Raw genomic sequence first — 26,185 nt, 5'->3', positions numbered from 1 at the left:
ATTTCTTAAGGCCTTAGATAACCAACCAAATTCATATAGAGATTCAGAGTTTAAGAAAACTCTAGCAGCTTTTCTTATAGCTTTGTGGGTGTGATTGCAGATTGAGAGTTTAAGAAAACAGATGAACGTTTTTGACATCTTTTAATGAAAAATTAAATGCAAAAGGAATGATGGAAAAGATTCTTTGTGATAATTGAACTATCATAACATTTTAAATTGTTACTTTTCTTTCACCTTCAATTTAATTTAATGACTTTATTGCCTCCAAACCATTTGCTGAAGTGTTAACTTCTGTTGGGTCTTGTTTTGAAGGTTATGTTGAAAGTACCAATGGTGGTTCGTCTTGAAGGCACAAACGTGATTAGAAAAGAGCACAATCTTGCTCTTTTGTTCAACTTGTAAGTCCAAGGCGTTTACCGGACACTGTGAAAGAAAGAAAGTTTTTATTTTTATTTTTTATAGAAGAAGAAACTAAACTCAAAGTCTGACACTTTAACTTTAGGGAGTGTCAAAGTTCACATCTTTCCTGGTTGTGTTAAACTGAGGTACTTTTGATGATCTCTCTTCATTTTACCTTCTGGGCATTCCTTAATTTTGGCAAACAAGTTGTGGGTATCTTTGAAAATCAGCAATTGTTTCATGGTTCAGTTGTGGGTTTCTGTGTCTTAGAGTTTCATGGGTTTTGAATATTTTTGGAGTTTTTGTGTGTTTTGGGTGTAATTGATTGGTGAATTGTAGAAAGGGTCTTTATTTAATTTGAGTTATGGAGTACTTTTTAAAAGGAAACTAGTTTGGAAATATTGAGAAAATTAGATATGGAATTTTAGCGGTTACTTTTCTTTTCTTTTTCTTCTTTGTCTTGTTCCTTGTTGGCTCTTGTTTTGTGTTTTGTTCATTGCAACAAGTTTCAGCTTGGTTGCATATCTTCATGAGGAATTCGTTATCATTTGATTAGTATTTGAGTGAATAGATTGGAGCTTTTATTATTTATATGATATTGAACTTGGGTATTATTTTCCCTTATTAGTAGTTATTAATTGAGCAATTGTTATGCTTATATGAGTATTTGTGATTGAAACTTTTTTATGTGCATAGGATTGTGCTTTGTTGTTTCCCAACAGGTACCCATGTAAAGTCTAGAATGTAAATTTTAGAGAAAAATTTTAAAAAAAATGTAAAATATTATTAGCGACGACAATGTCATCGCTAATATTTTATCATATCATTAGTGACGACAAATAATATCATCGCTAATATGCAATTTTTAGTAATGACATGTTTGTGGTCACTTATATATCATTATCTGTGACGACAGCAGGCGTCATCGCTAGTAATGACATATTAGCGACAACAAAAATGACGTCGTTAATAATAATCTACTAGTGATAACAAAAAAATTCATCACTACTAATGAGCTAGTAGCGATGACATTTCGTCTTGGGGTCTCAAGTTATTTATGACGAGAATTGTCACTATTAGCGATGATTTTGTCATTGTTAATAGTATTGTATTTGTGACGACATTAAATCGTCACTAAAAAACTTTTTTGTTACCAAGTTCGTTTAACGAAAGTTAGCGACGACATTTTTCATCGCAAATATAATTAGCGACGATATTTAAAGCATTAGTGACGACTATATGCCATCGCTAAAGACCAAATTTCTTGTAGTGTTTGGTCTCGCTCAAGACCTTAACAAGCACTATGACGAATGTTGCAACCGTAATATGGGAAACTTGAGAAGTAGCTATTTCTCCAATCTTTGGAGAGGCACTGCAACTATTATTGGTCTTATAGTCCTGGGGTTCACTCTTTGGAATTTCATAAGGCCTTACGTATACGTACGTCATTAAAAAGATTCAAAACATGAGTTGTGATCGGTATCGGTTGGAGTGTATTTTGTTTGGTTTACATGTTATGAATTGCTTCTGAGATTGTCACTTTTTTTTATCCTATGATACCCTTTTGTTCCTAATTACCATATAATTGAGTTTGTATTTTAGCGAATAATGTTTTATCTACTGTTTTTTCACTTTACTACTGCAAGCTAATAATAATATCATTGTTTCTTGTAAGGTTAATGCCTACTATTGATTATTCTTTTAACAATAACTAGCCAATGTTCGGTGTGTTGTATATGTATGTTATAAGTTCATTTTGAAATTTTTAATAAGAAATTATTTCTTTGACTTATTTTAATAAGAACTCATTTTGAAATTTATAAATTACACATTCTAACTTTGTCAAAATTCAATTTAGTCATGCAACTTCTGATTTTTCATTTTTATAACTTCTTCCATTTTTAACGTAGTCATTTTGGCTTATTCCATACAATATGGCGTTACCCCTTATATTCTCGCAGAATTTATAGCTCAGCAATTAAAGAATAGAGCTTCATTTTAAAAAGTAATGAAAAATGTTGATAAGTTAATTGAAAAGGCAAGTACAAAAGGAATTTAACTACAAATTGGAAAATGTATCAACGGAGAAGAGATTGCGTGTAGAATAAATCAAAGGGGATAGGGTTCCTCTACAAATCATTCGAGCTTAACGAAATTGTTTTGCTAGTTTTTAGATTTCCAAATGATGTAGTTTTCGGCTTAATAGAAACCCACCTAACAGAGTAGATATAGGGACTACATTGATAAAAATTTAAAGTTATAGGACTGAAATGAATAAATCAAAAGTTATATGAGTAAATTGATATTTAGATAAATTTTAAGGGTTTAATTTGTAATTTGACTGCTCATATATAATACTCATTAGGTATTATAGTAATTTAGGAATTGATTTCTATTACATCACAGGTCACTAAACCTGAAATAGAGGTTTTTATTTTTTTAAGATTAATGTAGTTAAGAATATGAATGTATTTCTTAAGTGGATAGACAAGTATTTTATTTTTTTTACTAACTTAAGCACACATTTGTTTTTTAATTATCAATTTCATATGTTATTAAATATTCCCTCAGTCTTATAAAATCCAACTTTTTAAAAGTACATAATTTAATGCACTATCATGTACATAAAAATGTACAAGTTCCCAAAGTACTTTCCTTTATTTAAACTTTAGTGAGAGAGGGGTATTTGCTTTATAAATGAGAAATGTCATGTCCACAAAACTTTCACAACAAATTCGAAGTGATAGATTATTATTGGCTGTTACCATGGCTTTTGAGTAGAATTGTGGTGTGCTTTTGTGTTAGAACTATTTTCCCTCTCTTCTACGTGTGTGTGTGTGTGTGTTTGTTTCTCAAAAAAAAAAAATTATTATTGGCTGTTATGGATGGGCAAAAAAGTAATTTAAGTTTTAGATTCAAATTGGTGTCAATAACAACTTACTATTTATGATTTATTGTGAAAATGTTGTTGGCGTATAACTTTTCATTTTTAGATAACTAAAAATTGTACATTAGGAAATTTATTTATTGAATTTTCAAAGATGGCTTTATTTTGGTACGTTACAAAATGGAATAGAGGATTTGGTATGGACTAGTATAGAGAGTATCTTTTCTTTCCCTTCTGCTTTGATTTTGTTTTCATTGTTGCTAAACTAGCTAACCGTGAGTATGAATACCATAATCCTAATCAATTGTTTCCCATATAAATTAGTGCACCATTGATACATAATCAATAAGTATAAATAGTCAAGAGCTTTATAACTTAACTAATTGACACTTCTTAATGTTTCCAATATTAAAGACATTGAGGACTCAAATCCCCCCACCCCCAAGTATCAAAATATTAAAAAAAAAAAATTAAATCAAAGGCATTTACCTATTAAGTTACACAAAGTGTAATATGAACTATGGTTGTAGTAGCCTAAATTTGTTTTATGTCACAATTTTTTTTTTTTTTTTTTTTTTATGTGTGTGTGTCAAAAAAAAAAAGAGATTATTATTGGCTGTTATGGATAGATAAAAAAGTAATTTAAGTTCTTGATTGAAATTAGTGTCAATAACAACTTACCACTTATGATTTATTGTGAAAATGTTGTTGACGTAGAACTTGTCCTTTTTAAATAAGTAAAAATTGTACATTGGGAAATTTATTTATTGAATTTTCAAAGATGGCTTTATTTTGGGATGTTACAAAATGGAATAGAGGATTTGGTATGGACTAGTATAAAGAGTATCTTTCCTTACCCTTTTGCTTTGATTTTGTTTCCATTGTTGCTAAAATAGCTAATCTTGATTATGAATACCATAATCCTAATCAATTGTTTCCCATATAAATTAGTGCACCATTGATACATAATCAATAAGTAAAAATAGTCAAGAGCCTTATAACTCAACTAACTAACACTTCTTAATGTTTCCAATATTAAAGACATTGAGGACTCAAATCCCCCCACCCCCAAGTATCAAAATATTTTAAAAAAAATAAAAATAAATCAAAGGCATTTACCTATTAAGTTACACAAAGTGTGATATGAACTATGGTTGTAGTAGCCTAAATTTGTTGTTATGTCACAATTTTTTTTTTTTTTTTTTCTTTAGTGAATATGCATTTTGACCTATCCATCTTAAATTAAATTTTCTTCTTAAACTATTCTTACTTCCAAATGTTCAAAACAATTATAGATTAATAGATCTCATCTTTTTGGGACGTTACAAAATGGAATAAAGGATTTGGTATGGACTAATATAGAGAGTATCTTTTCTTTCCCTTTTGCTTTGATTTTGTTTTCATTGTTGTTAAAGTAGCTAATCTTGAGTATGAATACCATAATCCTAATCAATTGTTTCCCATATAAATTAGTGCACCATTGATACATAATCAATAAGTGAAAATAGTCAAGAGCCTTATAACTCAACTAACTGACACTTCTTAATATTTCCAATATTAAAGACATCGAGAACTCAAATCCCCCCACCCCCAAGTATCAAAATATTTTAAAAAATAAATAAATCAAAAGCATTTACCTATTAAGTTACACAAAGTGTAATATGAACCAAGGTTGTAGTGGCCTAAATTTGTGTTATGTCACAATTTTTTTTTTTTTAGTGAATATGTATTTTGACCTATCCATCTTAAATTAAATTTTCTTCTTAAACTATTCTTACTTCCAAATGTTCAAAACAATTATAGATTAATAGATCTCATCTATAAAATGTTTAAATTTAAGAATTTTTTGTAATTTAAAATTATACATAAAAATGAGTTTATAAATCGAATAATAAATAAAATTTGATTGATATGAAATTTGACACGTGTGTTAACGATTTAGTAAATATGTAACCTAACGGTGAGATTTTCAAAATATTACTTCAATTAAAATTTATTAGTAGGTGCAACATTAAGTAAGAGTTAGCCAACATCATGTGTAATACATGGTTCATTTTGAAACATATTGCTAGAAATTATATTATGTCACATGTGCAATACTTATTTATGTTATAATATTTAGGGAATCAACTTTAATCATATACATGTAATTAGAAGAGAGAATCAAGAATATGAACTATCTGAGTGAATTGATAAATATTGAATTATTTTCACTAATTTAAGTCTACAATTATCTATATATTTTTTATTGTGTAATTAACTTTTTCTTGCCAAGACTGTCATATTCCAAATCGATTTTTTCATGCCAAGAGTCTTGTACTTCACTGCCTACAAATAATTAAGACATTAAAATAAATGCATTTACATTATGAATACTTTGTTTAATCACATAGAAAAATTTTAGGCAAGTATATTGTTAGCTCACATATATTTTTTAAGTAAAAAAATTTAGGAAATATAAATTTTTAATAGGATAACATGCTTAAAAAATAGCATGTGCATTTACTTAAGTAAATTTAACTTAACCATCCTAGTTAACTACACCTCCTGTTATAATAAAATAATAAAAAACTTAAAACCCTAAAAAAGTCTATACGGTATACGGATGATCTCTCTCTCATCGTCTTCTCTCTCTCTCTAAACTGTAAGTCTGTAACCCTGCTCCAACCGATAACCCATAGCCTCCTATCTCCACCGCTGGCCGGCTAGCCCAAATCCTCCTGTCTCCACCGCCAACCAACCTCAAATCCTCCTTTGTCTCCACCGCCGGCCAACTACCTCAATCTTCCTCCACCGCTGGCCCACCCAGTCTCCGTTGCTTCACTGGTTAGGACTAAATTTCCTTTTGTTTTATTCATAGATAACTAAATTTACTTTTTTTAATTCTATTAATTTTTTTCCTGAATGAACTGTGTTTGATTATTAATGTGAGTTCTGGATTTTCTGGTTTTTTTTATTATTAATGTGCGTTTTTTAGTTTGATTGTTCATTGATAACCTTGATTCCTTCAAGAACTGAAGAGGATTTTCTAGCTGCTGTTTATAAGTTACCAAATCTAGTTTAGTTTACTTACTAAAAAAAATGAATTTATGTGTATTTCTTCTCTAATATGTAATAGTGTTGTTATTTGCTATCTTGTACCATGGTTTTGTTGTAGTTTTTATGATACTAAATTTATATTCATTTTTCTTTAGTATTGAATTTATCTTTGATTCATCTAAAAAAATTGTTGTTCTTGTTCATATTGACTTGATTTTCTAAAGTATAAGCAACTGAGAGTAAACTTTATAGGCTTCTAGATTTATACATTCTAAAACTCTAGTGTTTGTAAGTAATTCATGGAGAGTATTCTTTAATGGGTCCTGAATATTGGAATACTTTTTTTAAATATTGTTTATAAAATTTTTCCTTTTTTCTGATTTGATTTTGAATATGTATCTTGACTACAGGTGATGGATACTAGTCAAATCATTTTATTGGAAGATGAATTGAACGATTGTATAGCTGATCAACAAGAGGAAGCTCAAATAGAACCTACTCATGGAAGCCCAAAAAATTCAAATACTCCAAGTAGACATAGCAAGGAAATTGTAGAAGTACCAGAAATTGTATTGGAAGATGAATTCATTGGTTGGATAGCTGATCAACAAGAGGAGACTAAAGTAGAACTTACTCTTGGAAGCCCAAACAAATCAAATACTTTAGCAATTGGCATGAAATTTGATTGTGATGAGAGTGCATATGAATTTTACAAAGAATATGCTCACCGAATTGGCTTTAGTGTATGGAAACATTTTGTAAAGCGAGGAAATCCGGGGCAAATTATAAGGAGAACATTTAGTTGCTCAAAAGAGGGTGAACGAGTTGTTGACAAACGTCGCGAAAATGCATCTTATCATCGTCCAATTTCACGAACAGGTTGTTTAGCACAAATGACCTGTCATCTTCAAAATGATGGTATGTTACATGTTGTTTCTTTTCATGGTCAACATAATCATGAGTTTGCTCCTTTGCCAATGAAACATATGTTAAGATCGAAGAGAAAAATTTCATCTGCTTAAAAAGCCATTGCAAATGATGCAGAGAGGTCTGGAATATCAATTAAACAAACCATTAAATTATTGAGCATGCAAGCTGGGGGTCGTGAAAATCTTGGGTTTATGGATGTTGACTATAAAAATCATGTACATAATGAGAGGAGGATGGCTTTGAGGAAAGGAGATGGACCTACTATGATGGAGTACTTTCATAAGATGCAATTGGCAGATCCATCTTATTTTTATTCAATGCAAGTTGATGATGATGGTCAAATCATGAACATTTTTTGGGCTGATGGTAGATCAATAGTTGATTACGGGCACTTTGGAGATGTTGTTTGTTTTGACACAACTTATCGAACAAATAGATATGATCATCCCTTTGCTTCATTCCTTGGGGTTAATCACTACAAACAATCAATTATCTTTGGTGCAGCCTTACTTTATGATGAGACTATAGAGTCATTTAAGTGGTTGTTTGAAACTTTTTTAACTGCAATGTCAGGAAAGCAGCCAACAACTATACTTACAGATCAATCTGCTGTAATGGCTAAAGCAATAACAAAGATATTTCCTAAATCTAATCATCGTTTGTGTGTATGGCATATGTTGAGGTTTAAAATAATTAAATAGCCACAAATAGGCCCAAAAGAGATGGAAAAGACTTTGGGCCCATTTCACACAAAGAAAAAAGAAATAATAAAGGGTGGGTTCTCACAATAAAGAAAAGGAAGAAGAAAAGAAAGAAAGGGGAAGAAGCCCAGAGGATCTGATCTAGAGCTCCACGAAAAAAAAAAAAGGGCCCAAGAAAAAATAGATAAAAAAACAGCAAGCCGAAGGAAGCCTAGAAAGAAGAATTGGGTCAGGACGCCTAGAAGCAGCACCAGAGGCAGAGGATCTCTGGATGCACGAAGTGAAACTAAAGCAGATTTGAAGAGAAAAGAGACAAAAGGCACGCGGACCTTATGACCCAGGCACACAGTGGAAGTACAAAGCAAAAAGCAGGAGCTTTGGTTCCAACCATTTGAAGAAAGAGACAAGGAAAAGTACAACTGGGAAAGCTGGAGCAAAAGCCAAAAAAGCCTCAGGTCAGCCAACAGGAAAATCTGGAAATGGGAAGCTAGCTGGGAGACTTTCATCCGGTCGCAACAAAAAGAAAGAAACTATGAAGAAAAAGGAAACGACACGATCCTGAAGCAACCAGGCACGGGACAGACTTCAAGGGGCAAAAAGGAGAAATCGTTAGTACCCCGGGAGCTCGAAGCTGTGCTATAAAAGGGGGGAAGGAAAAAGGATAAGGCATTCAATTCTGGACGCTTAGATCATTCGTTAAGGCATTTAAAATCGTTTCTCTAAAGTCTCACAAAAAATTGTAGAAGAGACTCTATAAAATTGAAGGGAAAACAGAGGAATTTGTTCCCGGTATCCCAGAGGCAGCCGCTACAGTACACGCTCGGATTCAACGAATTCAAACCTTGCAAGTCTTTGAAGCTTGAATGGCTATCAAAGTCTGTAATTTTTGAACTCAGTTGAACCTTGCATCATGTTTAGCGAGCATTGTAATCACAATTAAAAGAAACTAATGAAACACACCTCACTAATTAGAGGATCCCTAATGTGTTCTTTACATTATATTTCACTTATTATGCATTTCCTTTATTGTTAAAATGTCATTCAATACGAATACTCTTTTTTTTGTTAGTTGTTTGTATTGTAGGAAGTTTGTTCTGTGCACCAATCAATTCTTAAAACAGCCTTTTAGCTGCGGAGAATCGATCCCAGTCCACCAAGAACATCTTACACGGCCCAGGATCCTTGGGCCATAGTGCTAAAGAAAAAAGGCACTCTCACATTTTGGCGACTCCGTTGGGGACTGGGTAAAGAAAAGGGAAGAAGCAATCCCTTCGCTGAACATGCCTCCAAGACAAAGGAACAGTAAAGGTGCTAATGTGCCACCCACGGCCTCTGAGCCCATGGGGGAAAATGAAGTGGCCTCCAGACAAAGAGGCGAGGTGCCCCTAGCAGAGCACAAGGCCGTGTCAGAACAGAGGAATGCAAGGCAGGAGCTAGACCCTATAGCTCAGATGACGGCGATGTTGAAAGATCTGCAACAAGAAGTTCGCCTTCTTAAAGAAGGCAAGACACAGGAAGATAGAGACAATGCCCCCCACGTGGGCAACCAAGATGGAACCCAGCCAGAGGGAGGGTCAGCAGTGGGAGGAGGAACTAACCCCCAATACCTAACACTGGTAGATGTCAGTGCCCTCTTGGAACAAGAAAGGGGAAAACTTTCCGGGACCCCCAAGCAATTTTCTCGGGATCCCCCATTCCCACCAGAACTCCTTGGCAAGCCATACCCCAAGGGATATGAGCCACCAAAGTTCCACCCTTTTGATGGAAGGAATGAAAGTGCAGTAGAACACGTGAGTAGGTTCGTCCACACCATGGGCCCCTACGCAGGAGACCGGGAGCTGTGTCTAAGGGAGTTTGCTAAGTCCCTAGTGGACAGAGCATACACTTGGTACACCACACTGAGGCCTGGGTCCATTAAGACATGGGACGAAATGATGGAAAAATTTTGTGCAAAATATTACCCTGGTGAAGACAAGGTCACTTTCCAAAGTCTTCAGATGATAAGACAGAGGCCTGGAGAGGATCCTGTCCAGTTCATCAAAAGATTTGAAGATGTGTCCCTAGACTGTTATGGGGACCATGAAGAAAAGGAGCTCGTGGAGACTTGCGTCTCCAACATGCTTTTCGATTACAGACTCAACCTCGAAAATTTATGTATCACACAGTTCGCTGACCTGTTACAGAGAATAAGAAGGACAGCACAAACTATGAGGGCGAAGCGGGTACCAGCGTCCCAAGCCATGACAGCATCGGTAGGAGAAAAAAGGAAGAGGCCCGATGGAAAAACATTCGAGGAACCACCAGTGATCCCATGTACTGAAGAAGAATTAAACCACGTCCTGGACAAATGGATCGGGGATGGAGTGGTTAGGCCATTCACTGTATCCAGGCCACCGACCGAGGAAGAAAGGAAAAATCCTTTGTTTTGCAGGATTCATAACTATGTTAAGCATTCCACCAAATATTGCTGGACCCTCCGCAGGCTTTTTCACAGGAAGCTAAGAGAAGGAACCCTGGAGCTCACCTAGAAGGAACTAAAAGTACAAAGAAACCCCCTGCCCGACCACAAAGGAAAGGGGGTGGCAGCTGTGGTAATCCATGGGAACCCAGTAGAAGCAGAAAAGCCAGAAGGATCCTTCCACCCAAACACAGTCAGGACCCTCCAGAAGAATCCCAAGTTCAGATCACTATTCAATCAGCTGGGATTTGGACCAGAAGCAAGGAGGGTGGCTACGGAATCTCTCATGACCATAGTAGCAGATTCAAGAATGGAATGTTTCACAGCAGAATCACATGCCAGTTGAGCTTTCTTGGAGACAACCAATGCCATAACTTTCACTGATGAAGACATGGAGGTTGAGCATTCAGACCACTGCAGACCTCTCTACTTAATGGCCACCATAAATGGTGACCAAATCAGGAGAGCACTAGTGGACACAGGAGCATCACTCAACCTCATAGCCCTAAATACCTTGGAAGCCGTGGGCTTAGCTGGAAGAAGGATCCTGGGGGCTCCCATGGAGATAATCGGATTTGGGGGATCCGCAGAATCAACCGAAGGATATGTATAGCTAGCTCTAAGGGTGGGGCCAATAGTAGCCTTGACCAGATTTCATATAATCAATTTAGAGGTGTCCTACCATGTACTGCTGGGACGGCCATGGCTCTATAAGCACCGCCTTATACCATCTACATACCATCAGTGTGTTAAGGGGAGATTGAATGGGAGGCCTGTAAGGATCCCTACCAACCATAACCCTTTCAGCCAAGAAGAAGTAAACTTTGTAGAAACAATGTTCTATGATGAGCTAGAACCCGATGATGAAAGTCCCATACTAGGGACCTCAGGAACACCTATCTTGGAAAAAGAAGAAGGAGGAGGTACCCATGACTTGAGGGACCTCCTGAAGAGAAAAAGGCAAAAGAAGGAGCCTAGCACCTCAGGATCCCAAGAGTGTGTAGTGGTACGGGAACCTGGGGGAAGATTAATATACCGCTTGTGAAGGTGCGTGGGACATGAGTGCATCGTGCAGGAAGGTCCCGGACCACCAGAATGTATGATAGCTCAAGAGGAAGTCCCAGATGAGCCAGTCAAAGAGACAAATCCAGCTTGAGGAAGAATTGCAGGAAGTAAACTTGGAGGCTGAGCTGGGATCCCAGAAGCCTGTTTTCATCAGTAGTCAATTGGCAACACAAGAAAAGGGGCCACTGGTGGCTTTGCTCAAAGAATACACAGATGTGTTTGCATGGAGCTATGATGAGATGCCTGGTCTGGATCCCGGGCTAGTAGTCTATGCCCTCAATGTGGACCCAGGAGTTAGACCAGTAATCCAACCAGCCAGGGTCTTTCACACTGATATAGAAGCCCAGATAACTCAAGAGGTCAAGAAGCTGCTAGTAGCTGGTTTTATTAAGCCCATTCAGCACCCCAGATGGCTTTCTAACGTAGTACCTGTGAAGAAAAAGAACGGCCAGATCCGTTGCTGTGTAGACTTCCGCAACTTGAATAAAGTGTGTCCTAAAGATGAGTTCCCACTTCCTAATATTGATCTCTTTGTGGATTCAACTGTGGGAAGTTCTATGTTCTCATTCATGGATGGGTATAGTGGGTACAACCAGATTCGTATGGCTGCCAAGGATGCCGAGAAGACAGCATTCAGGACACCAATCAGAAATTTTTATTACACTGTAATGCCCTTTGGCCTCAAAAATGCAGGAGCCACATACCAGCGAACCATGATAGCCATCTTCTATGATATGATGCATGAGGAAATGGAAGACTATGTGGATGATATTGTGGTCAAGTAAAAAACTAGGACAGGACACCTTCAGGTACTTGAACGAGTTTTCAAAAGATGCAGAGAGTACAAGCTATGCATGAACCTCATGAAATGTGCCTTTGGAGTATCTACAGGAAAGTTCCTTGGGTTCCTGGTACATCACAAAGGAATAAGTGTAGATCCAGCCAAAGCTGCAGCCATTGCCACAATGAAAAGACCAACAATAGTGAAGGAACTCAAAAGCTTCCTGGGAAGGGTCTCCTACATCAGGAGATTCGTGCCAGGACTGGCTTCAGCCACAGGAGGTTTATCCAAGCTATTAAAGAAAGGAACTGAGTTCACATGGGGAGCAGAATAACAGGAAGCCTTCCAAAGGGTCCAACAGATCATGAATCATCTGCCCACTCTCCAGGCACCAACACGTGGGCGACCCCTATTATTGTACTTGGCATCAAATGCCCAAGCAATAGGAGCCCTGCTGGCGTAAGAGGATGATGATGGGAACGAGCAACCTGTTTACTATGTGAGCAGAACACTCAAGGATGCCGAGACCAGGTATCCCAGGATAGAAAAGGCTTGCCTAGTGGTTATTTACGCATCGCAGAGGCTGAATAGATATTTCTCAGCTCACCAAATCCTTTTAGTGACTAAGTCACACCCCATAAAAGCACTCCTGCATCAGCCCCTCCTAACGGGAAGAATCGCACAGTGGCTGATCCTGCTTTCTCAATATGACATAGGCCTAAGGACCCCCAAGGCCGTCAAGAGTCAAGCCATAGCTGACCTCCTGGCACAGTTCCCAGGGAAAGAGGAAAGCTCGCTAAGTGAAGAGATCCCGGGTGAAGTAGCAGTAGCAAAAATCCCAAGAAAGAAATGGACAATGAGATTCGATGGGTCAGCTACAACAACCTTAAATGGGGTGGGGGTTGTACTGAGCTGTGAAAATGGGGACACCATACCTCTATCTTTTAAGCTCGGTTTTCCCTGCTCCAATAATGCAGCTGAGTACGAGGCGTACTTAACCGGGCTAACTATAGCACTCAGTATTGGGGTGAAACACATGAGAGTACTGGGAGATTCCAATCTTGTAGTCTCTCAGGTGAAAGGTGACTTTGCACTAATAGAACAAAGTTTGGCGGCCTACAGGACATGGGCACAGAGGCTGGAGCAGGAGTTCCTGACCTTTAGCATAGAGTATATGCAGAGAAGTGAAAATAGGTTTGCAGATGCGCTTGCCACCCTAGGATCCCAAGTACCATTCCAGGGAAAAGACACTCTGGTCAGAATAGGAAGGCAGGAACATTCCATCTTAAAAGTCCTCTCACAGATATCCCCCGGAGAGTCCAAGTAGTGGGACTGGAGGAACGAGGTAAAAGAAAAAATGAAAGAAACAGGATCTGGAGGGGGTGTCAAGAAGCTGAGGGACAACGCTCTGATAGAAGGAGAACTATACAGAAGACTACCCGAAGGAATCCTATCCAGATGAATCAATGAGAAAGAGGGGAAGCAAAGGTTGGAAGAACTACATGCCCAAGTCTGCGGGACCTCAAAAAAGATCAGTCTATACAGGAGGATGCAACGCATGGGGTACTACTGGCCAAATATGAACAAAAAGGCATCAACTATACAGGAAAAATGTCAAGAATGCCAATCCTCGGTGGACAAGGAAGAAAGCTATGCTGTATTTGTTACAGAAGATTGGAGGACTCCCTTCATGGAATACTTGGCTCAAATGATCCTACCAACTGACAGGACACTGGCCCACAAGCTCAAGAAGCTCATAGCCAGATATTTCTTACAAAATGGGATCCTATTCAAAAAGGGATACAGCGGAGATCCCCTAAGATGCTTGGGACCAAAGGAAGCAAGGGAAGTAGTCAGGGAGGTCCATTCTGGTGATTGTGGAAGCCACCCAGGAAAGAGGAGGCTCTATAAACAGTTACTATTGTTGGGATACTACTAGCCAACAATGAAAAAGGACTCTGAGGAGATAGTCAAAACCTGCCACGCATGCCAAGTCCTCAGAGATGCCATCCATACCCACCCAAACATGTTACAGGATATGACAACTCCGTGGCCTTTCCACACTTGGGGGCTTGATCTCATAGGGCCTATAAATCCTCCATCCGGCAGTTACATATGGATCTTGGCAGCCACTGAATACTTTACAAAGTGGGTAGAGGCCATCCCCTTGAAAAAAGCCACTGGAGCAGCTGTAGCAAACTTCATTCGAGACCATATCATTACAAGGTTTGGGATCCCCAGGAGGTTGATCAGTGACAACGGAACCCCATTCATAAATAAAGACATGAAGGGGCTAACAGAGGCTTACTACATCAAGCATGGAAGGTCTACGCCCTACTACCCACAAGGAAATGGCCAGGCAGAGGCCACTAATAGGGTGATATTGAAAATCCTTAAAAAAATGAAGCAAGAGTACGGGGGAAAATGGAGCGACCACCTGGCAGATGTACTTTGGGCATGCAGGAACTCTGTGAAAACAGCCACGAGATTCTCACCATTCTCCCTGATCTATGGAACAGAAGCCATCAGCCCAGTAGAACTAATTGTTCCCACACCAAGAGTAGTACTCGAGGAAAGTCAGGAGGACACCGAGGACACAAACAATGAAAGGAGATTAGCAGACCTGGAAGGAGTAGAGGAAGAAAGAGAGCTAGCCAAGAAAAGAAGCTAGAGGTACTAGCAAAGGATGACAAGAGCATATGCACAAGCAGTACGCCCGAGGACTTTCACTAAAGGGTAGTTGGTACTAAGGACAGCGGAACATGTAAAAAGAAACCTACCAGGACCTTCCAAATTCGCCCCAAAGTGGGAAGGACCCTACATCATCAAGGAGGCCCATGATAGTGGATACTACTACCTTACAAAGGAGGATGGAACAGTCCTGACAAAGCCCATAAATGGAAAGTGGTTGAAACCATACTACGCATGAGAAGGGAGAGGTCTCAGTACATTGGAACCCTTTTTGCCAAGCTCTCCAACCTGCTAAGTGTTTCTGTCTTTTTTTTTTTGTATGTGGACCACATTAAGATGTGACCATCCAGAGACCATTAAGTTTATCCTTCTTGATGCCCCAACGTACCACTTACAGTTGGTGTCAATGCATGCGGCGCACAATTTAGTTGCGGTTGACCTCCGGATAATAAAATTCTATTATCACTTGCTGCGTATATTATCAATGCACGCTTCACCGCCTCTTTATTTGCAAAAGTCAACCCTTTACTAAAATGCATCCATCTTCCCAAGTAGAAACAAATGGTATCTAAGAGCTGAAGGATCAACCATATTTTCCCAAGTATTTGCGTAAAAGGACTCGCTAGGAGGTGCGTAGGCAGTGCTCGTATTTGTATCATGCTGGACGCCAATATCATCGTCTGCATCACGTTCATCATGGTTCTCCATATTTTCCTCTTAAAAATGGAACAACTTCATGGTCATCCACATCGTACTCAAAGTCACCTCGGTCAATCCTCTCTTCGTACTCGTCCACATCATCAACATTTTCACCATCATTCATAGCATGATCTTCGTCTTCGTCTTCCTCTTCTAAATGTGTCTCTTGAGGATGGACGGTTTCACCAGTATTGGCAACATGATCTTGACTTGGGAGCGTATAACCTGCCATTGTATACTCTCCCATTGTATAATCTCCCATTATAGTGCATCCATCATCTAGGGCTGTAAATTGTAAAGACGTAGTTGTTTGTTGCACCGTCTCAGTATAAACTTCTGCAAGCGCCTCCAAACTTACGTACAACTCAGCAGCATTTACGGGCATTTTCTGGATCCTATTAAAATCATTTTTACATGTTTGTCTTCTTTGATTTCCATATACCCGTAATTTATCCGTTCATGAAGGACTTCTTGTGGGTATCGATAAGTAATCTTTATGTCATACCAAGCACGGTTCAAATTCAATTCATCCATTATTTTCCTCTTCAAATCATTCAACGTCTTCAATTTACGACGTATCATCATGTAGTAGCATTCGATACCCTCTCCTCTAAATGGGAATCCATCAATCCCTCCAGGATTGTCAAGAGGTCCACCGAAATACACATTTAACTCAATATTTTTCAGAGATTGTGAACCTATTAGAGAGTCAAGTATAATATGTTAGTGACATATTTTCTCTCTTCATTTAACATCAATTAAAAAATTTTCTATCTATATATTTATAAAATATACGACTTTTAGTAGTCCTATATTTTACTAGTCGTATACTCACCCCACATCACATACACACACACAATCATTATCATTTGATACTAACACACACAAAAAAATAAAAATAAAAAATAAAAAATAAAAAATCTAAAAACAAAAGTCACCCCATTGCAAAATTTCAAATCAGCTCTACCAAAAATATAAATAAAAAAATCAAACCAAACAACAATATAATCATTAAAAACCTAACAATACAAATAAACCAAGAATACATCTTAAATATACATCATACCCAAGAATAAATTTACTCTAATTGATATGATTTCAGTGGTTTTATCACATTACACGTTTATGTTAAATGACTATTTTATTTTAATTTTGTTTTCTTATGATTATATTAACTTGGACCGAATTGGACTGGATGGACCGAATGGACTGAAGTGGACCGAAGTGGACTCGATGCACCAAGTGGACCCAATAGACCAAAATGGACCGAATGGACTAAATGGACTAAAGTGTACCTATAGGACCGAAATGGACCAAAAAGAGTGAATGACCAAACTGGACTGAATAGACCGAATGGACTGAAGTGGACTGGATGTACCAAGGTGGACCTAATAGACCAAAATGGACCGAATAGACTAAATTGGACTGAATGGACTAAAGTGTACCTATGGACCGAAATGGACCAAAAAGAGTGAATGACCAAAGTGGACTGAATGTACCGAATTCACTGAAGTGGACTTAAGAGACCGAAGTGGACTTAAGAGACCGAAGTGACTGAAGTGGACCGAAGTGGACCGAAGAGGACAAAAAAGAGCGAATGACCAAAGTGAATTGCATGGACCGATGTGGACCAAAATGGACCAAAATTGACTACAAGGACTAAAGTGGTCAAAATTGGATTGAAATGGATCTCAACGTTTAAGTAGTTATTTAATACTTTTTGTAAGGGGCAGCTCTTATTTTGGAGCAACATTTGATATTTTTAGTAGATGGCAAAACCAAAATGAAGCAATTACATCACCAAATCAATGATTATAATTTCATACTCAAGCAAAAAAAAAAAAAAAAAATTAAATAAATAAATTAAAGACCCTTACACCAAACACCAAACAACCAACAACTAATAACTAACAACTAACTAGAGAGTGAGACCCTTACCTGACATGAGGATATGCTGGAATTGTATGAGAGTGAGAGGGAGAGTGAGAGAGGGAAGACTCACAGGTGAAAGTAAATGTGAAAGTGAACATGTATGAGAAAAATGCAGTGAACATATGAGACAAATGCCAACTGAAGCACTGAGAGACAAATGCCAATTGAAGCACTGAGAGACAGGACGTATGATGCTGGGACTGAGAGTTCAGTGAACACAGTCAACACGTGAAGTCTGTCTGCTTTGATGGAGAGGGACACAGACCACGTGTCAGATGGCGATTACCCTTAAAAATCGAGTTTTTGACACTCGGTTTCACTTTTAGTAAACTGAGTCCCTAAGTCTCGAGATCTATGTGGCGTATACGTGGCATATCAAGGCACTAAAATCGACTTTCTAAGGCTCTATATAATAAACCGAGTTTATACGACTCGATTTCCATGTAGACTACTTTCCACGTCAAAACATAAAAACCGATTCTTAAAGGGTCGATTTTTTCCTGAAAATCGATCCTTTTAGGCTCGAGATGCTATTATCTGATATTCTTTCCGAACCAGGCCAACTAACTATAAAGTTTGATTTTAGAAGTTAGTTACCTAGATTCCCCCCATACTCTGCAATGGGAATAAAACCAGAGCCCCATCAACCCTTTGTAAGCTGTATTTCAATTGGACATGACGATAATCGTATTATTAGTACATAAAGCAGTACCTGCTTACAATCAATAAGTAAAGGTCACAGGGCATTGATCCCAAAATACTATAATATACATGCTTGCTTGACCATAGAATCAATGCTTGAAACCAAAGAAACAGCCGGACTTTAAATAAAAGGAGTAAGATGGTTTAAGTTGGAAGAGATTAAAATGATGAGGTCAAGGAAACACAAGTAAAATGACATGATAGATTTTGATTCAAAACATAACGATCCATTGAAACATTATAATAACAAACAGTTCAGTCACCACCCAATTTTAGTTGCTGGAAGACAAAGCCAAACAGGGCTTTTTTTTGGGTGTGTTTCCCAGTAAACAAAAAGACTCAACAGCGCCAAGCTAATCAGTAGAGTCAAGGTCGATGGAAAGTTTTTTGCTTTCCCTGGTCTGCATTAACCACTTCTTTTTTTTAATCTTCTAAGCAGGCAATCTGGGCCATCTGTGTAAGTTTCATAAATTAACAAACCACAGTTGAAAGATCTGAGATTTTTTGATATGACGCTCTAATTGTTTTCGTGATAATGCTTTTTTAGAAAATGACTAATTTTCCAAAAATTTGAAAATTTTTACCTTGAAAATTTGAAAGAGTGAAAAAATACTGAAAAAAGTAAAAATTTAAAAAGCTAAAAGGTAAAGCTAATACTTAGTATATTAATATTGCAAAGCAGCAATTAAGGGCTTATACCTGAACTACAGAATGCTTGTCTCTTTGGATAGTGGCTGGTACAGCTAGATCATCAAAGCTTTTGTGCCAATCATGTAAATTATAATAAATGTCGAAGTACAAAACTAATCCAAATTAGTTTTTAATTGTTATCTAATTTCGTATAATGTTTTCAATTTAATTATCTTAATTTTGGTATTAAATGACCTACACTTCGCATAATGGATTCTTGTTGGTCAAAGGCCCAGCCACTAGACCACCAATCTCAATATGCTTTAGAGTCCTTAAAATTCAAATACATAAATAAAAAGTTAAAAAAGAAAAAGAAAAAAAATGAAGTCTGAAGTAGTATGGTATCGATCTCGAATCTTAGCATCTTCTATATTATCTTCTCTTTAATCTATAACCACAAGTCGAATGCTTTTTGTATAAAAACAAAGTAAGCCTCTGTTTTTTTTTTTTTTTTTTTTTGAGAAACAAAGTAAGCCTCCGCATCCAAATCATCAGCAGTTACATTCTGCTATTGGATTATCTTATCAACACTGAGAAAGATGTGGATTTGCTGGTTGAGAGAAAGGCTATTGTTAACCGGCTTGGCAGTGATGAAGCAGTGGCGAAATTGGTTAACAAACTTGGTCATCAAATTGTGGAATGTAAATCTTGTTACTTTGATCTCAGTGAAGAGCTTAATGGGCACTATGAAAACTTCTGGAATCGAAACATGGCATCCTTGACAACAGTATATTTCCGCGATATTTGGAGAGGCACTGCAACAGTTGTCGGACTTATAGTCCTTTTTTTAACTATCTGGAACATTTTCCTTAGGCATTACGTCAAGTTCAAGTAGATTCAAAAGCTTCTCTCACTCTTGTATTACATATTGAAGTTTGCTTTGCTTTGATTTGCTACGAATTGGGTTTTAATTTATCTGCTTTAGCTTGTGATATCTTCTGCTACTATTTATCCTCAACTCATCTGTATGAGGAGTTGCCTCTAGGATAACTTGATTTGGTGGTAGTAGTATGTACTGTTAACTATTAAGCAAAAATTAACGTTATGAATTTAAGATTGGTGTCCTCCACTTTAACACTAAGACATGAGCAACTTGAGGGTCCGGTACTGTTTATACTACAGTTATTGTTCATTAATCTAAATGCACTGTGGTTTAAAAAAAAAAACGCAGACGCATGGGTGGGGAGAGACGCCCAAACTAAACGCTTATTGAGGGTTTATTTGTTTGTTTTGGAATAATTTATCTAGCCAATTTTTTTAAATAAAAATATGTTAAAATATACTTATATATTGCAATAATTTGAAAGAGTGAAAAAATACTGAAAAAAGTAAAAATTTTAAAAACAAAAAGGTAAAGCTAATACCAATCATACTCTTAGTATATTAATATTGTAAAGCAGCAATTAAGCGCTTATACCTGAACTACGGAACGCTTGTCTCTATGGATTGTGGCTGGTACAGCTAGATCATCAAAGCTTTTGAGCCAATCATGTAAATTATAATAAATGTCGAATTACAAATATAATCCATATTAGTTTTTAATTGTTATCTAATTTTGTATAATGTTTTTAATTTAATTATCTTAATTTTGGTATTAAATGACCTGGATTCTTGTTGGTCAAAGGCCCGCCACTAGACCACCAATCTCAATATGCTTTAGAGTCCTTAAAATTCAAATACATAAATAAAAAGTTAAAAAAGAAAAAGAAAAAAATGATGTCTCAAGTAGTATGGTATCGACCTCAAATCTTAGCATCTTCCATATTGTCTTCTCTTTAATCTATAACCACAAGTCGAATGCTTTTGTATAAAAACAAAGTAAGCCTCCGCATCCAAAGAACATGGATTTGATGAATTTAATTACTAGAAAATTTGGCACGGAATTAAGCACTTATGACTTAGTTGTCCAATTTCATGTTACGACGACATGCCTTTTCGTTAGAGACTTCTGGAATTTTGATGCCTTGGAAAACATATGCACTGTGAAACGTTTTGAAAAGCGATCATTTAAACATATGCACTGTTAATAATTTTCCTTGTGTGGTGAAGCCTGCTCATCTAGCATCTCCAGGTAGCATGCTACTTTCCTCAAGCATGCTGTGACCTGATAGGGTCCTTCCATTTTCTACTCTAGCTTTCTCTCTACTGGATTTTTAGTCTCTAACCTGATAGAGTTTCTGTGAAATTAGGTCAGGTTGGTATTCATATGTTTGGAGGCTGGTCAATTGAATCTTGATTGGGATCACTGTTTCACTTCTAAAAATGGATTTTTATTAATCATTAATAATAAACAATTTTAGGAAACTCTCCAGTGGATGATTAATAAATGCCCTGAAAATGGTTTTTTCAAATTTTCATAAAAATCTTTCTAAAATGAATAATTAATAAATACTCTAAAGACACTCATTAATTGAACCCTCTAAAAATTAGTTTGAACAAAACTCTCTTGTGGCATCCTATCAATTGTCTGGTATTCCCATAAGAGACTAGAGAGTAATTCTAGACTATACCACTAAAATGATTATGTAATTATATGGTTTAATTGCTAAAAATTAAAAGTTTATGTTTAGTTCAAAAATAAGGTCAAATGTTTCAAGTTTATTGGAATTTCACTTAATAATAATTAAATTAATATTTTCATTAAATGAATTATTTTGATTTGAATTTGAAAATAATTATTTATAAAAGAATTAGAAGCATTTTTATTTTGAATTTGAATTTGATTAAAATGAGGTGTAAAATTCATGTTTTACTCCATCCAATAAAAAATTGTTATATCAATTTTTTTATTTAAAATTTAATATACCTTATCACACATTTTTATATGTTTTTTTTTGGTATAATTATTTAATTTGACCGACTATAAATAATTTTGAAAAAATTATAAATATCAAGTAACGTGATATACAATAGTCTATCAATCGCATAACTGGGTTTGGTAAATGGCAAAAGCTGTGGTGGTATAAGAGCACTCACAGCAGTGGTGCTATATTGCTGTATAGCAATATTTTAGCTCCTCAAACACTAAAACCAAGCTGCAGCAGTAGAGCTAAATCTATTTTTTATAGCTCCATTGCTACAGTGCACATCTATAAATAGATGTGCACTGTTCATGAGAGCTAAAAATAATAATAATTTTTTATTCCCTGCCCCATTAAAATATTACCTCTCTCTCAACTCTGATCATCTCTCAACTCTCACATTTCTCTCTCTCAACTCTCTTAGCTCTCTCTCAACTTCCTCTCACAGCTGCCGGCCCACCCCCACGCCACCGGCTCACACCGCAGATCTGCCGTTGGCTTACACCGCAGACCCTGCCGCCGGCTTACACCGCAGACCATGTCGTCGATCCACGCCGTAGACCCCGCCCTCCAATCCACACCACAGACCCCGCCCTCCGATCCACCCCGCCCTTCGATCCACGCCGCAGATCCCACCTTTCGATCTACCCCGCCCTCTGATCCACGCCGCAGACCTCGTCCTTACTTAGTTTTTTTTTTCCTACTATTGGCTGTGGTGTGGTGGTGGTTGTGGTTGTGTGGGTAGATCGGCGTTGGTGGGTGGCTGGGTTCGTCGGCATCAGTGGGCTGTGGCTGGTTTCGTCGGCATCAGTGGGTGGCTCGGGTGGGTTTCGTGGTGGTGGGTGTGGGTGTTGTCGCCGATCAACCTTAGACCCACGCCGTCGATCGGAGTGCTTGCTCATGGATATTGGGTACCTAACTTGGAGATTTGGGTTTTTTTTTTTAAAAAAAAAAAAAAAAAGCCTGTTGTGGACTACTGCGGTGGTGGTGGTGGTGTTGGTGGTGGTTGTGGGTGTGGTTGTGGTTGTGGGTGTCGCTGATGGTAGAGGTGGTTGTGGCTGTAGATTTTTTTTGGTAGTAGAATATATTATTTTATTGTAGTGATTATATTATTTTATTGTGATGTTTATATTATTTTATTATGTTGAAAGCTAAAATAGATCTACTGCTGTAATATATATGTAGGTAAAATAGATAAAATAACTTTTAATAGAGTTAAAAAGTTAAATTTTTAACTCAATTACTGTAAATGCTCTGATAACTCAAAAAATAAGGTCATGCATGTGTGAGTGGTGGATCCTGTTTCTGTTCTTGTCTCAAGGAGACTAGAAGCAGCAAGTCAAGACACGAAGGCTGAAGCAAAGCAGATCCATAATGAGAGATTTTGCTGGCCAGCTTTAAGTTGAAAGCGACAACATATGAATATCATTCTTGTCTTCGGGTAAAAAGACAATGGCAATGCTCCTTTTGTTAAGGCAGGGCAACTTGATGAGATTCTTGGAAGTTTGTGACAACGATGTCATCTCTATGAGATAACGTTTTCTGCTTTTTATATTTGATAGAGAAACATTGAGAGTGAACGATTGGATATGGCAGCGGCTGCGTTTAAGATGACGTTTGGCGTTTTGTGTGGGTTTTATATAATATTTATGGAACTCATAAATATTTTATTTAACAATTTTTAAAAAAAATTAAGCCTTATTATATTATTTATATATTTAAAAATTATTTTATTATAATATTTTTTTTGAGCAATTTTATTATAGTAGTGTCAAAGATTCGTAGCCTTGTTTCGTTGTTCATCACCTCTATCCGATTCTGCTGTTTCTTGGAGTTAAAAGTATTTCAAATAACATTTGCAGGTTATTTGCTCCATCCTTTCACTTTTCTATTTTTTTTTTGGGCAAGATAAAGTTAGCAAAATATTGATAATTTAGTAATTTAATTAAGTTCATATTTTGTGATGAGGTAATTTCCAATGTTTTTATAATCAGGTAATTTCCTTTAACAAGTATTACGACTCATGATTTTTATTTGGTGTTCTTTCTTTTATTAATGGAAAGTAGACGCTTGGGTATCAGTAAAAGTTCAGTAGCTTCATTTATTTAGTAATATTTAAGCACATATCTAGTTAATGTCAAGTAAAATTTCACAATATATTGAAAGGAGTGTTCGAAATGATAGACACTTTGACCCGGTTTGGATAGCACTATTTTTCACTCAAAGTAGCGTTGCGTTTTCTTTGTATTTTTTTTTTTAGCCAGACTTATTGACTATTGGGAGAAAGAAACATTGTGCATGTACTGTGCGTGCATTGTTCATGTACTGTTTATGCACTGTTCACGAAATAAATAATATTAAAAGTGGGTCCCACAGTACTATTTACACATTTAAAAATTATTTTGCTACAGTATTTTCAGCAACAATCAATTTTTAGTAACTTTCAGCAACAGTAAATGCTATCCAAACGGACCCTTTTTATGGAGCACTTTCTTTTACATCATTCACGATTGCGCCGTCAGCTTTTTATTTATTTATTTAAGGTAAAGTATTATTTTGATGTCTTGAAATTTATTTTTCATTATTAAATTATTAAAAAGTTTATTATTTGTTCTTAAACTATAATGATTGCACCTTCAATTATTTATTTATTTAAGGTAAAGTATTATTTTGATTCTTTGAAATTTATTTTTCGTTCTTAAATTATTAAAAAGTTCATCGTTCGTCGTTAAACTATTGAAAATATTTTATTTATATCCTTAAACTTTACTATAAGTTTATTTTTTTATCTTTAAATTATTATAAAAATTTATTTTTTGATCTATATCTCTATTTTCGTCTCTATACTATTGAAATAAAAAAGTCTTTACAAAGTTTAGGTATAAAAAAAAAATTTTTTTTTTAAGTTTAGCAACAAAAAATCAAAACGATCAAAACAATATATTACCCTTGTTTTTATATAAACAAGGTTGGTTTAAAAAAAAAAGGTTTTACTAACGTATATCTTAAGACATATATTAAGTTACTAACCAAACCCTTAAAAGAATAGAGAGTTATATTTTCTTGTGTATCCCATATATATATATATATATATATTTAATACCCTTATGTTACTATAGAATAAACAAAGGAAAAAGAGTCTAGATATAGAATTACGTAGTATATAGAAAATCCAAATATGATTTAATTTAAAAAAAAAAAAGATGCTTGGCGTGGTGTAAAAATATTTTCTAGAAAACGTTTTCAAAAATTTTTTTTTTTGAATGTTTAGACTCTATTTGATGAGTGAGTTCTAACTCATATTTTCACATTTTAAACAACATTACATATTTTTCTACACATTTTTTCACTCACATGTATATCAAAAACACTCAAATAACATAACTCAAACTCCTCTTCCAAACACCCCCTTAGTGTTACTTTAACATCGATCTTTGTCAAACTGTAAATATTTTTGGTTGTATGCGAGTATAAAACGTTAACATTTTCCACAATGACACCCTCCATGACACCACCCACCACCCCACCCCCCCCCCCCCCCCCCCCCCCACAATGCAATCTCTCTCCACTCTTGCCAGACAGCGAAATTGCCAAGATCTTGCTTTTTGGACAAACGCCCTATGCTATTGAGTTATTTCATTATTTTAAAAATAATAATAATAATAATAATTTGGTTGAGTTTTATTTGAAATATGCTAGAAATGAACTAACAATCTGTCTGAATTGAAAGAACTCAATATATTTTGGTTATATTTTATATGAAATACTGTAATAGGTGCTATGTGTTTTATTTATTTATTTATTTTTGGATTTTAAATTTGATTTGTTGTGATATTGATTTCCTTTTCGCTGTAGTTTTTCTTACAAGCCAAAATTTGAAAAATATTTTCTAGAGCATTCTCAAATGCAACTGAATATAGAAAATAATTAATTTTATTTGAAAATATTTTCAGAGAAAAAATTTATGTAACATACCAAAAACAATGAAAAAATCTACCATGCATCGGATGTATGGGGTTGCACCATGAGCCCTAGCCCCATGTGAGAGGTAAAATATATCATATATGCCCCCGATGCATATAATATATATAGTAATACCTCCTCCAAAAGCAAGCCTATGGACCATGGTCTCCCTGAATTTTTAAATAGTGGTAGGTAGGACTGTAGGAAGAACAGTCCAATTCAGAACCCATTAGCGAAAAGGTGGACTAACGTGAAATAATGGAAAGATCACTATCATTTTCACATAATTTTCTTTTCAACATTAAATATATTTCTTTAATAGAGATAATCGAATTTAAATAATTCGTTATTTGTATATTTCCAATGTTTTTCAAATCAATTGTGGATATGAAATTTTATAGTTGTTTTGTAGAACGTTTGTCAATGTGGAGATAAGTTTTGCTAGAG

The 26,185-nt window shown here is 36.1% G+C and overlaps 1 pseudogene; it reads left to right on the top strand.

Moving 5' to 3' along the window:
* Window positions 1-20,028, top strand: part of LOC112000002 (UPF0481 protein At3g47200-like) — a 71,081-nt pseudogene extending 51,053 nt beyond the window's left edge.
* The last annotated feature ends 6,157 nt before the right edge of the window (window positions 20,029-26,185 follow it).

Source organism: Quercus suber, unplaced genomic scaffold (assembly GCF_002906115.3).
Source record: "Quercus suber isolate HL8 unplaced genomic scaffold, Cork oak 2.0 scaffold_188, whole genome shotgun sequence".
NCBI classification, from domain to species: Eukaryota; Viridiplantae; Streptophyta; class Magnoliopsida; order Fagales; family Fagaceae; genus Quercus; species Quercus suber.
Note: the sequence above shows the minus strand (reverse complement) of the source record. Positions and strands in the feature narration are given on the sequence as shown.